We start from the raw sequence: 10,426 nt of genomic DNA, 5'->3' as shown, positions 1-10,426 counted from the left end.
TATCCGTAGGGATATTATGTACCACGTTACGTGAATTTTCAGCGTACTGTGTGTAACGATACACCGTTTTCATTAAAATAGTGGAAGGCTTATGGTCTGTAGAATAAGAAGTAAAATATTTGGTTCAACTCTAATGTAGTCTATAACTACTATAGTTGAAACTGCTCATGATGTTAATATTTGCACCACTGACACATGTTTACTAATATAGGCCTTATGTCTTCCATATATATAACTTCCAAAGGTTGTTCCATCATTTTACTTGCTTACAGGAAAGATAATTAGATCCTTATGAAATGAAACAGCACAGATGAGAGATATGAATCATCAAATGTACAATAACAGTAAAAATATTTGATGTGTGACTGTGTAGTAAATCGAACGAAAAACGCGGAAGTGAATGACTGTACATAACACATTACCATGAAAGTTATTTGTTGATAAAGCTGAACACTTAGTGTTTCATTAAATTTCAAACACAAACCAATGTAGAGAAGGTAATCAAAGACGGACGCCACATTGAAGCGTGCTTAAGTTCCATCTCAACCTTCAATTTCCATTTTGCTTAATGTCGTTGACGACTCTTGGAACGTTCAACCAAGGATGAAATCAACACATACGGGAAGGGCATATTTAAAATCGAGATTCGAATCTGACCTCTTTCAGAGGCAGTCATACTATCTCCATGGCTTCCTCCCCTCCACTGCTCACTGCTCCTGCCCTCCTCAAACACCATCGCCCCCCCCCAATCTCCGTCCTCCCCCCCGTACACACAGTCGCAAATCAAATGTCCTCGAGATCAAACAGTCGTTACTGTTTTTGCATGTGCAATTTCAGCAAAATTGCCGGGCACTGGTCCCCTTCCTTTTACACTAAGTGATCAAAAGTATCCGGACACCTGGCTGAAAATGGCTTAAGTTCGTAGCGTCCTTCATCGGTAACGCTGGAATTCAATACGGTGTTGGCCCACTCTTAGCCTTGATGACAGCTTCCACTCTCGCAGACATACGTTCAATCAGGTGAAGGAAAGTTTCCTGGGAAATGGCAGCCCGTTCTCCACGGAGTGTTGCACTGAGGAGAGGTATCGATGTCGGTCGGTGAGGCCTGGCACGAAGTCGGCGTTCCAAAACATCCCAAAGGTACTCTATAGGATTCAGGTCAGGACTCTGTGCAAGCCAGTCCATTACAGGAATGTTATTCTCGTTCAACCACTCCGCCACAGGCCGCGCATTATGAACAGGTGCTCGATCGTGTTGGAAGATGCAACCGCCATTCCCGAATTGCTCTTCAACAGTGGGAAGCAAGAACGTGCTTAAAACATCAATGTAGGCCTGTGCTCTGATATTGCCACGCAAAACAACAAGGAGTGCAAGCCCCGCCCATGAAAGACACAACCACACCATAAGGCCACCCCCTCCGAATTTTACTGTTGGCACCACACACGTTGGCAGATGACGTTCACCAGGCATTCGCCATACCCACACCCTGCCATCGGGTCGACACATTGTGTACCCTGATTCGTCACTCCACACAACGTTTTTCCAGTATCCAATCGTCCAATGTATACGCTCCTTACACCAAGCGAGGCATCATTTGGTATTTACCGGCATAATGTGTGGCTTATGATCAGCCGCTCGACCGTTACGACCCTCTTCAACTGTCGGCGGTCTCTGTCAGTCAACAGACGAGGGCAGCCTGTACACTTTTGTGTTTTATGTGCAGACATTTCCACTTCACTATCACATCGGAAACAGTGAACCTAGGGATATTTAGGAGTGTGGAAATCTCGCGTACAGACATATGACACAAGTGACACCCAATCACCTGACCAAGTTCGGGGTCCGTGAGTTCCGCGGAGCGCCCCATTCTGCTCTCTCAAAATGTGTAAAGATTAATTAGGTCGCTGATATGGAGTACCTGGCAGTATGTGGCAGCACAATGCACCTAATATGAAAAACGTATGTTTCTGGGGGTGTCCGGATACTTCTGATCACATAGTGTATATTCTTCGTAGATCCTTCAATTCATTCGACGTTTGAGTACCAAATCTGGCGTCATCGCTGTCAGTAACTCGCAGAATGGTGGTGCCCTGTATGCTTCTTCATACATATTTTCCCACGAGGTCTTGTAAGAAAATGTTGCGTTGAACTTCAGGAGGTAGAAGAATGCATTGATAGTGGGAAAGGCAAACATTCAGAATTCTCCCGAACAGCTGTTGGAGGACGTGGGCAACAACATCGGGAATAATATAGATCTGAAAACACGTAGAACCGGCATAATACGTGCAAGTTACATGTCCATGAAATGATCCACGAATCAACACCTTATTTATGTACAAAAAGTTATGTTCCATTTTCTACTGCTTGAAAACCTTCAAAATTATGAGATATTTGCAATAGATTAGAAACAAGCTTCCTTGCATTTCAGTTATTACACGTAACTTTAAAACTTAAATTTGCAACAAAAGTCTAACATTTCCCTAAAAGATGTCTCATCCCGTGACTAATCGACTACTGTCAACTATAATCGTTGTTTAAAACATCTTTCTTAATTTGCTTTTTACAATCCCTACAATTCCAAAAATATTTCGCTGCTGAATAGAACTAATGAGTAATGTGGCGCAGTTATAAACATAGAACTGTTGGAAATCCCGGTCTGTCAGCCAAAATTTTGTTTATCTGTTGCTTCTATCATAAATGCTGACATGAGTCTTTTAGGGAAAAGACAGCGATTTTTCCTCAGTTCTACTCAAGAGGGCATAAGTACAGCATCTGTAATGAATAATCTGCCAACAAATATCTGACCAGAGAAGCACCACACCCGCCCTAAAGTTGACGTAAAGCAATACGGTTTTACACACTACTGAATAATTCCATGTATCACCAATCATTGTGTGTACCTTTACTGTTCTTATCGATTAATACATCTACGTTGTAGGCAGTCTCATTTTATTGCAATAATCCGTAGCTCTTGTCTTTTGCTAAGCTTTTAACACTTTCCTGGTCACACGTACATATGAAAACTGGAATTGGTTTAGTTTAATGGAGTTAATGTATCATAACTATTAAAATTAACTATAGATAGTGTAAGACAGTTATGAGAAAACGTATGTTTACTGTATTAAACCAAACTAACCTAAGGACATCACACATATCCATGCCCGAGGCAGGATTCGTACCTGTGACCGTAGCGGTCGCGTGGTTCCAGACTGTAGCGCCTAGAACCGCTCGGCCACCGCGGCCGGTCATTATGCTCTCGTCCGTTTTCTATTGGAATATGAAGGTACGGAGGAAGGTAGAATTTTTCCTGAAGAACCAAAATGCAGATTTACACAACCAAGGTTTCCGCCAAGTCATTCATTTTCGGGAGAAATTGTGACATTCAACGGTGAATATAGAGAGGAGGATTGAAACCACTACCAAGTTTATGTTCGTGGCTTGATTTTTCGAAGTTATGGTTAAAACTTCACAACTACCCCTCATAAGATCAAAACAGAAATAAAAACACCAATGGACAATGCGTGCAAAATAAGTAAAGTCGTCATCAACCAGAAGCGTTGTCTGAACACCTAAGTGCCTTGTTTAGCATGCCTTCATGAACATTGCACGTCTTTGGCTACCACTGATGTAAGAAAGATCTCATCAAGTAAATATACACGAGATTATTAGTTTATCCATTTCTGGGTGAAGCTGATTCCACAAGCGTTGTTCAGTTAGTGAAAGGATGCCCCAGTTGCTTATTTTAGAACTTTATTAGGTTCACAAGACTGGTTTCGGCCCTTATATAAGGCCATCATCAAGTGTATCTAGAAGTTAAATACAATTAGTGAAGAACAGCCTTGATCGTACAGTCACTTATTAAATATGTGACCGATTTCGGCCTCTAGTAGTAGGTCATCTTCACATAATGCACTGTAAAGATAAATATTAAAAGTGCTGAGTTACGTATGGAGGTTCAGAACACATTAAAAAGAATATACGTTAAAATAATGTATTGTTAGCCATCCGGATGACGATGATGACGCTTGGAACAGCTGTGCTGACTCCAGTCGCGAAATGCCTCTGATGGCTGGGCAACCACAGCTTAAATCGAGTGAACGAGAGCGTGCATGAGCCGCATGACGTTCATGTCAGCCAATGGGAGGCTATTTAGATGTCCTATGTTAAGACTTAAACATCAATTTTTAAAAATGTACATAGACCCTTAAAAACAGAAGCGTCAATACCCTATGGGTAATGCATACATTGAAAACAGTTTTATAAACATTAAATATTAAGCCAACGTCATACCTGTAGGTTAAACTGTAATCCAGAACGCAGCATGGAGGCAATAATTAGCATTAAAGTTAAATGTCAAACGACGTTGCTTCTCTACAGCATAACTTTCAGATACACTTGGTAATTGTCTAATATAAAGGTAGAAACCGGTCGTGTGAACCTAATGAAGTTCTACAAAATAGCAACTGGAGCGGCTTTCCATTAACCACATACACAAGACCTTAAATTTAACGTGGTGTACTAAGTACGACGAGGACTTTTTTTTCGTTTTTTAGACACGCGAGTTGCCACAGGAGAAAACTCACGTTAATCCCCGGGAATGATCCTGTGACCAATCATGAACCTTTGAAGTTATAATTTGACACCTGCAAGCCACCAAGCCATAGTAGCCACATGATGTAAAACGTGGTACTGGACCAGCAAATATACACACTCGCAATTCTTTGGAAAATTTCTCTGTCGATACGCTTTCATTCTTCCCTCTCGCTGCCACACCTCTCCAGCTTTCACTAGTAACCTGCGCAGCAGGTAGTCAGATTGAACTTGGTACTTACAAGTTCAGGCGATCTCCGGTTCGCAGCCGGTGATTGCGACTGTACAGTACACCGAATGACGACGTGAAGCCTATTACACGCTTTTTCTCCGAGCTCGATAACACGTCCAGAATTGCGAGCCGCTATAGAGGCAACCGCATGAACGAGACGAGAAGCTGGCAGCGGAGCGGTCCTAGCCGTGTTGTTTACGCCGGTATAACGGTAACTGCCCGCTAGCAAATGGTGAAAGACGCCCGCTGGCATTAAAGGCTGGCGAGGCGGAGGCACGTCCGCGGGCGACGCAGTGCAGCGGAGAGCCGACGGCGACCACCTCACGGCTTATCTGCCGGCACCTTCAAAACGCTGCAGGCGAAAGTAGCTTCGCTACCTTCGCTCTGACTCCCAGCAGTTCCTATCCTTACACCGTGATATTCTGGTACATTCAGCTTCGCACCTTTACAGCTGCTTACTCCCCAGCACAGGAGGAGGTGGGGAACGAAACCTGCTGTCCCCTTGCTTAGGGATACAGTCCCAGCATTCGACAGTAGTGATTCAGCGCACCATGAAATAGTAACAGTGTTTTGATTCCCCGCTCCCCCTCCAATACGAGTCTAGTAACTTAATTACTGCGTTATCTCAGTCAGTGGCTGGTTCAAAATCCGGTGATGGAGGAAATGTTCTCCTCTAGGATTTAGCTGACAAGGAAGATAAATAAGCACGCTGGACAAAAAAGTAGTCAGCCTCAAGAGACAATAGGTCATTACCGCCTCTAGTCTTGCTCGTGGGCCCAAGCACAGAATTGAAGGAAGGCATCCCGTAATTGTCTACCACAGTGACACACGAGTTTGAAATTTTGCTCAAACGTGCATACGACTTTCCTCTGTAATGGTGGAGCCGCCCGCGGTGGCCGTGAGGTTCTAGGCGCTTCAGTCTGGAACCACGGAACCGCTGCGGTCGCAGGTTCGAATCCTGCCTCGGCAATGGATGTGTGTGATGTCCTTAGGTTAGTTAGGTTTAAGTAGTTCTAAGTTCTAGGGGACTGATGACCTCACATGTTCCATAGTGCTCAGAGCCATTAGAACCATGTTGTAATGGTGGAAAAGTGTGGAGTCTGCAACGTCATTCGTGGGGTCGAAGACCCTTCAAACAGCAAGGTGTCGACACATGCGAATAAACGGCCTGAGCCGAAAAATTCGTGTATCTCGTAAGATGGGTTAACGATGTCACATTGGCACCAAATTTCACCACAGTTCTTCCCAACGCCACCGTGGACGTGTTACACAATAAGGAAGTCGTCACCTTCTCTGTTATCCACATTCCACCTCTTCTTTTGACGCCTCTGCGATGGAGATCAGAAGCCCGACGCCCAGCGTTTAAATCATGCGGTTTTCTAATGTGTGGCCGACGAAAACATTTCAGACACACAGTCGCTCAGGCCTCAGACAGTAGCGTAAACGGCAGCAATGAAACCACCTATTTCCTTGGGGCGTCGATTCCCACCATTTCGCGGTCGGAACCGACAGTTCGCACTGCTATGAGGAGCAGGATGACATTCTTGACAACTTTTGACACTGCTGACACCCCCAGCCATTTCAACCCCATTTCTCTAAGGATACTGTGGGGCTCCATCTCCACTGAATGTGATAACACGCGTTTGGAGTGCAAAACGACCGCAATTTTTCCTCTGATGTGCAGGAACCGCTAGGGGCCATTCAAAATCATTCGATGAAATTTGAATGTGATCTGAAGCAGCAAACGGTGTGTATGCTTATTCAGCACTCCTGTTTCGCGCCGTCGTGTGGCGTTATCATGCAGGTGTGCAACACTGGCACATTCATAAATAATATAGCAAAGGCAAATGTAAGATCCCCAGTTTGGCAACACCCTCAATGCAACCCACCCACCTTTACTGAGAATTTGAAAAATGTACCTGTACTGAGATAATCTGTGAAGTAACTCTAGGAATCTTGTAACTGATGTATGGACTCAGAGTGCTGACAAGGGGTTGTCTACTTGCAGGCGCCTAGGACTCGGTCACGAGTTGTCTCCATACACGTAAATTTATAAAGTGCTCAACAAAGCTGCTTGGGTGGCACTGAGGGTGTTGTTGAACTGTGTGGTCGTAGAGCAAACCTTTACCATTTTACTCACACAAGTGACTATGTTGCACCACCTGTGATCAACCCACAGCAGGGCACGAAACAGGAGGGCTGAAAATCCATAAGCACCATTTTATGCTTCGGATCACGTTCAAATTTTGTCAAATGGTTGTGACTGGTCCCTATTGGTGGCAACCCATACACGAGAGCAAAAACTGTGGTCGCGCTGAACTTCGAAGTGTTGTGATTATGCAGCCCCACAGTGCCCTTACAGAAGGGCTGAAACGATTGGGGGTGTCTGAAGTGTCAAAGGTTGTCAAGAATGTCGTCCTGCTGCTCATCACACTTTAAACAGCCGTTTCCGAATGCGAAATGTGTAGGAATCAACGCCCCAATGAAAAGGGTGGTTTAATTGATGCCCTTTATGCCACTCTCTGAGGCCTTTTTGTATCGACTCTGAGGAGTGGTGTGTGAGAAGTTGTCTTCCTAGGCCACCCATAAGACGACTGCGTGATTTCAACGCTGAGAGTCGTGGTTCTGACCTCCACTGCACAGGCGTCAGAAGAACGGGCACAATTTGGATGAGAGAGGGAGTGACGCTCTCCGTATCGTGTGAGACACGTCCACAATGGCGTTGGGCGGAATTTTGGCGAAATTTGGTGCCAATGTGTTGTCATTAACCACCTTAAAAGACACATTAAGTTTTCAGTTCTGGGCTTTTGTTTTAGACGTGTTGACACCTTGTTATTTGAAACGTTGTCGAACCCGAGGGTGACGTCGAAGGGTGCTACCCTTTCTCAGCATTACAGAAGAAGGTCGTAGGCACCTTTGAGCCAAATTTCAGATTTCTGGGTCGTAGTGGGAGACAATTACACGGTTTCGAAAAGTGATCCGTTGATTGTGTTGCGGGGTGTACATGCAAGAGTACACATGATTCTTCATGTGCGCAGTACCCAGCCAAAGCCACTCGATGACAATAAGTCACCATACAGCTACCAAACTGTGGCGATACTCATTCCTAAGCTTCACTCACTGTTCCAAATAGTTACATTTTCTATGGGATTAAGACTGGGTAATTTAGCGGGCCAGTTGGGTATGATGCACTGTCTGTGAGCTTGTCAAATGAGGAACATACACGTAAGTAGTAGTACGAGGGGGATGCCAGGACAGAGTGCAGTGTCGCCAGATGTAGCCAAGAGGGCGGCGATGACGTCATCCAAGATGGCGGCTGTGACATCAGCTGATGACATGAGTACCATTATCCAAGAAGGCGGCTTTTGGCGGGAAAGAGCTACAGCCCCCTGGCGGGATTTTTGAATTTTTGGCGGGAAAGTGAATTATGTGCTTCTACGGGTCACCCGGCAGTCTCCCGCCCCCTTTCCAACTTTTCACATGATGTCACATTCTCCTCTTGAAAGATGGACGGGAATTTCGAATTTTGGAGGGAATTTTACTCTAAGAGCTTACTTGTGCAGCTGATGGGAGTTAATATGGTGTTTCCCCCACCTGAGACTGCTCATCATGTCATTCACTTCGATTAAATTTGCTAAATTTGTTGAAATTTATTATCTACAAATTTCAACAAATTTATACAAATTTAAACAAAATATATTCGAACTGAATGACATCATGAGCAGTCTCTAGGGGGCAACACCATACTAAATTCCATCAGCTGCACGAGTAAGCTCTTAGAGCAAGATTCCCTCCAAAATAAGAAATTCCCGCCATTTTCCAATAGGATAACGTGACATTATGTGAAAAGTTGGACATCAGGGTGGAAGACTATTGGGTGACCAGTAACAGCACATAATTTTATTTCCTGCCAAAATTCAAACTTCCCACCTGGGAGCTGTGGCACTTTCCCACCAAAAACTGCCATCTTGGAAAACAGTACTTGCATAATCAGCTGACGTCACGTCCGCCATCTTGAATGACATCATGAGCTGTTGCTAAGTCTACAGGCCGCCATCTCGGATGACATTTTCGCCATCATCTTGGATACATCTAGCAACAATGTACTCTGTCCTGGCACCCCCTTCTCCCTACTACTTGCGTACAACCTTGTGAACACGGTATTTGTGATACTGAAAGATGAGAGTGTCCACAGTGTGCTCATAACGAAGGAGCAAAAGAGCAGACAACAGTTGGTCACGAAGAATGTTGAAATAAACGTCCAGTGTCGTTTCCACAGTGCGAATGAGCCCAAGTTATGATATACCTCCAACACAGAATTACATCTGATTTCAACTAAATCTTCACGCACTACATTTTAAACTCCTTACTGGGCCATAACTGTTTATTTCCTTAATTGGGTATAAAATTACGCATTTTCGCTTAACACAGAAATCGGTTATGCATGCAAATATTTTATGTTCTAATTATTGCAATTACTAGGAAACTAGTGGAGGTAGGTACAGTAATGGGGCCAGAATGTAGAAAGTGGCCTTCGCATACTTTTTTCCTATAACAGTGCCTATGTCTCCTGAGAAGTGGTCAGACCAGTTCTAATTTTCAGTTATACCAACATTTCAGGTGGAAAACGTAGCTAAATCCTCCTGCAGTAAGTGAAACAAAACATTCATAAATAAAATATTTGGTGAGAATGTACCAAGGTGACAGCGAAGCTTCAGATGTGCTGACTGGAATGCTGAGAAACAACACTGAAGAGCCAAAGAAACTGGTACACCTGCCTAATATCATATAGGGCCCCCATGAGCAAACAGTAGTGCCACAACACGATGTGGCAAGGACTCGACTAATGTCTGAAATAGTGCTGAAGGGAAATGACCCCATGAATAATACAGGGCTGAAACTTCCTGGCAGATTAAAACTGTGTGCCCGACCGAGACTCGAACTCGAGACCTTTGCCTTTCGCGGGCAAGTGCTCTACCAACTGAGCTACCGAAGCACGACTCACGACCGGTACTCACAGCTTTGCTTCTGCCAGTACATCGTCTCCTACCTTCCAAACTTTACAGAAGCTCTCCTGCGAACCTTGCGAGCTTCTGTAAAGTTTGGAAGGTAGGAGACGAGGTACTGGCAGAAGCAAAGCTGTGAGTATCGGTCGTGAGTCGTGCTTCGGTAGCTCAGTTGGTAGAGCACTTGCCCGCAAAAGGCAAAGGTCCCGAGTTCGAGTCTCGGTCGGGCGCACATTTTTAATCTGCCAGGAAGTTTCATATCAGCGCGCACTCCGCTGCAGAGTGAAAATCTCATTCTGGAAACATCCCCCAGGCTGTGGCTAAGCCATGTCTCCGCAGTATCCTTTCTTTCAGGAGTGCTAGTTCTGCAAGGTTCGCAGGAGAGCTTCTGTAAAGTTTGGAAGGTAGGAGACGAGGTACTGGCAGAAGCAAAGCTGTGAGTACCGGCCGTGAGTCGTGCTTCGGAAGCTCAGTTGGTAGAGCACTTGCCCGCGAAAGGCAAAGGTCCCGAGTTCGAGTCTCGGTCGGGCACACAGTTTTAATCTGCCAGGAAGTTTCATATCAGCGCACACTCCGCTGCAGAGTGAAAATCTCATTCT

The 10,426-nt window shown here is 44.8% G+C and overlaps 1 non-coding gene across 1 annotated transcript; it reads left to right on the top strand.

The window, feature by feature from the left end:
- Positions 1-9,984: 9,984 nt before the first annotated feature.
- Trnal-caa (transfer RNA leucine (anticodon CAA)) lies at positions 9,985-10,059 on the top strand. The gene has a single exon. It is a non-coding gene; the product is annotated as a tRNA-Leu (tRNA).
- Positions 10,060-10,426: the final 367 nt, after the last annotated feature.

This window comes from Schistocerca serialis, chromosome 2 (genome assembly GCF_023864345.2).
Source record: "Schistocerca serialis cubense isolate TAMUIC-IGC-003099 chromosome 2, iqSchSeri2.2, whole genome shotgun sequence".
Taxonomy (NCBI): Eukaryota; Metazoa; Arthropoda; class Insecta; order Orthoptera; family Acrididae; genus Schistocerca; species Schistocerca serialis.
This window is presented reverse-complemented; position numbering and strand designations above follow the sequence as displayed.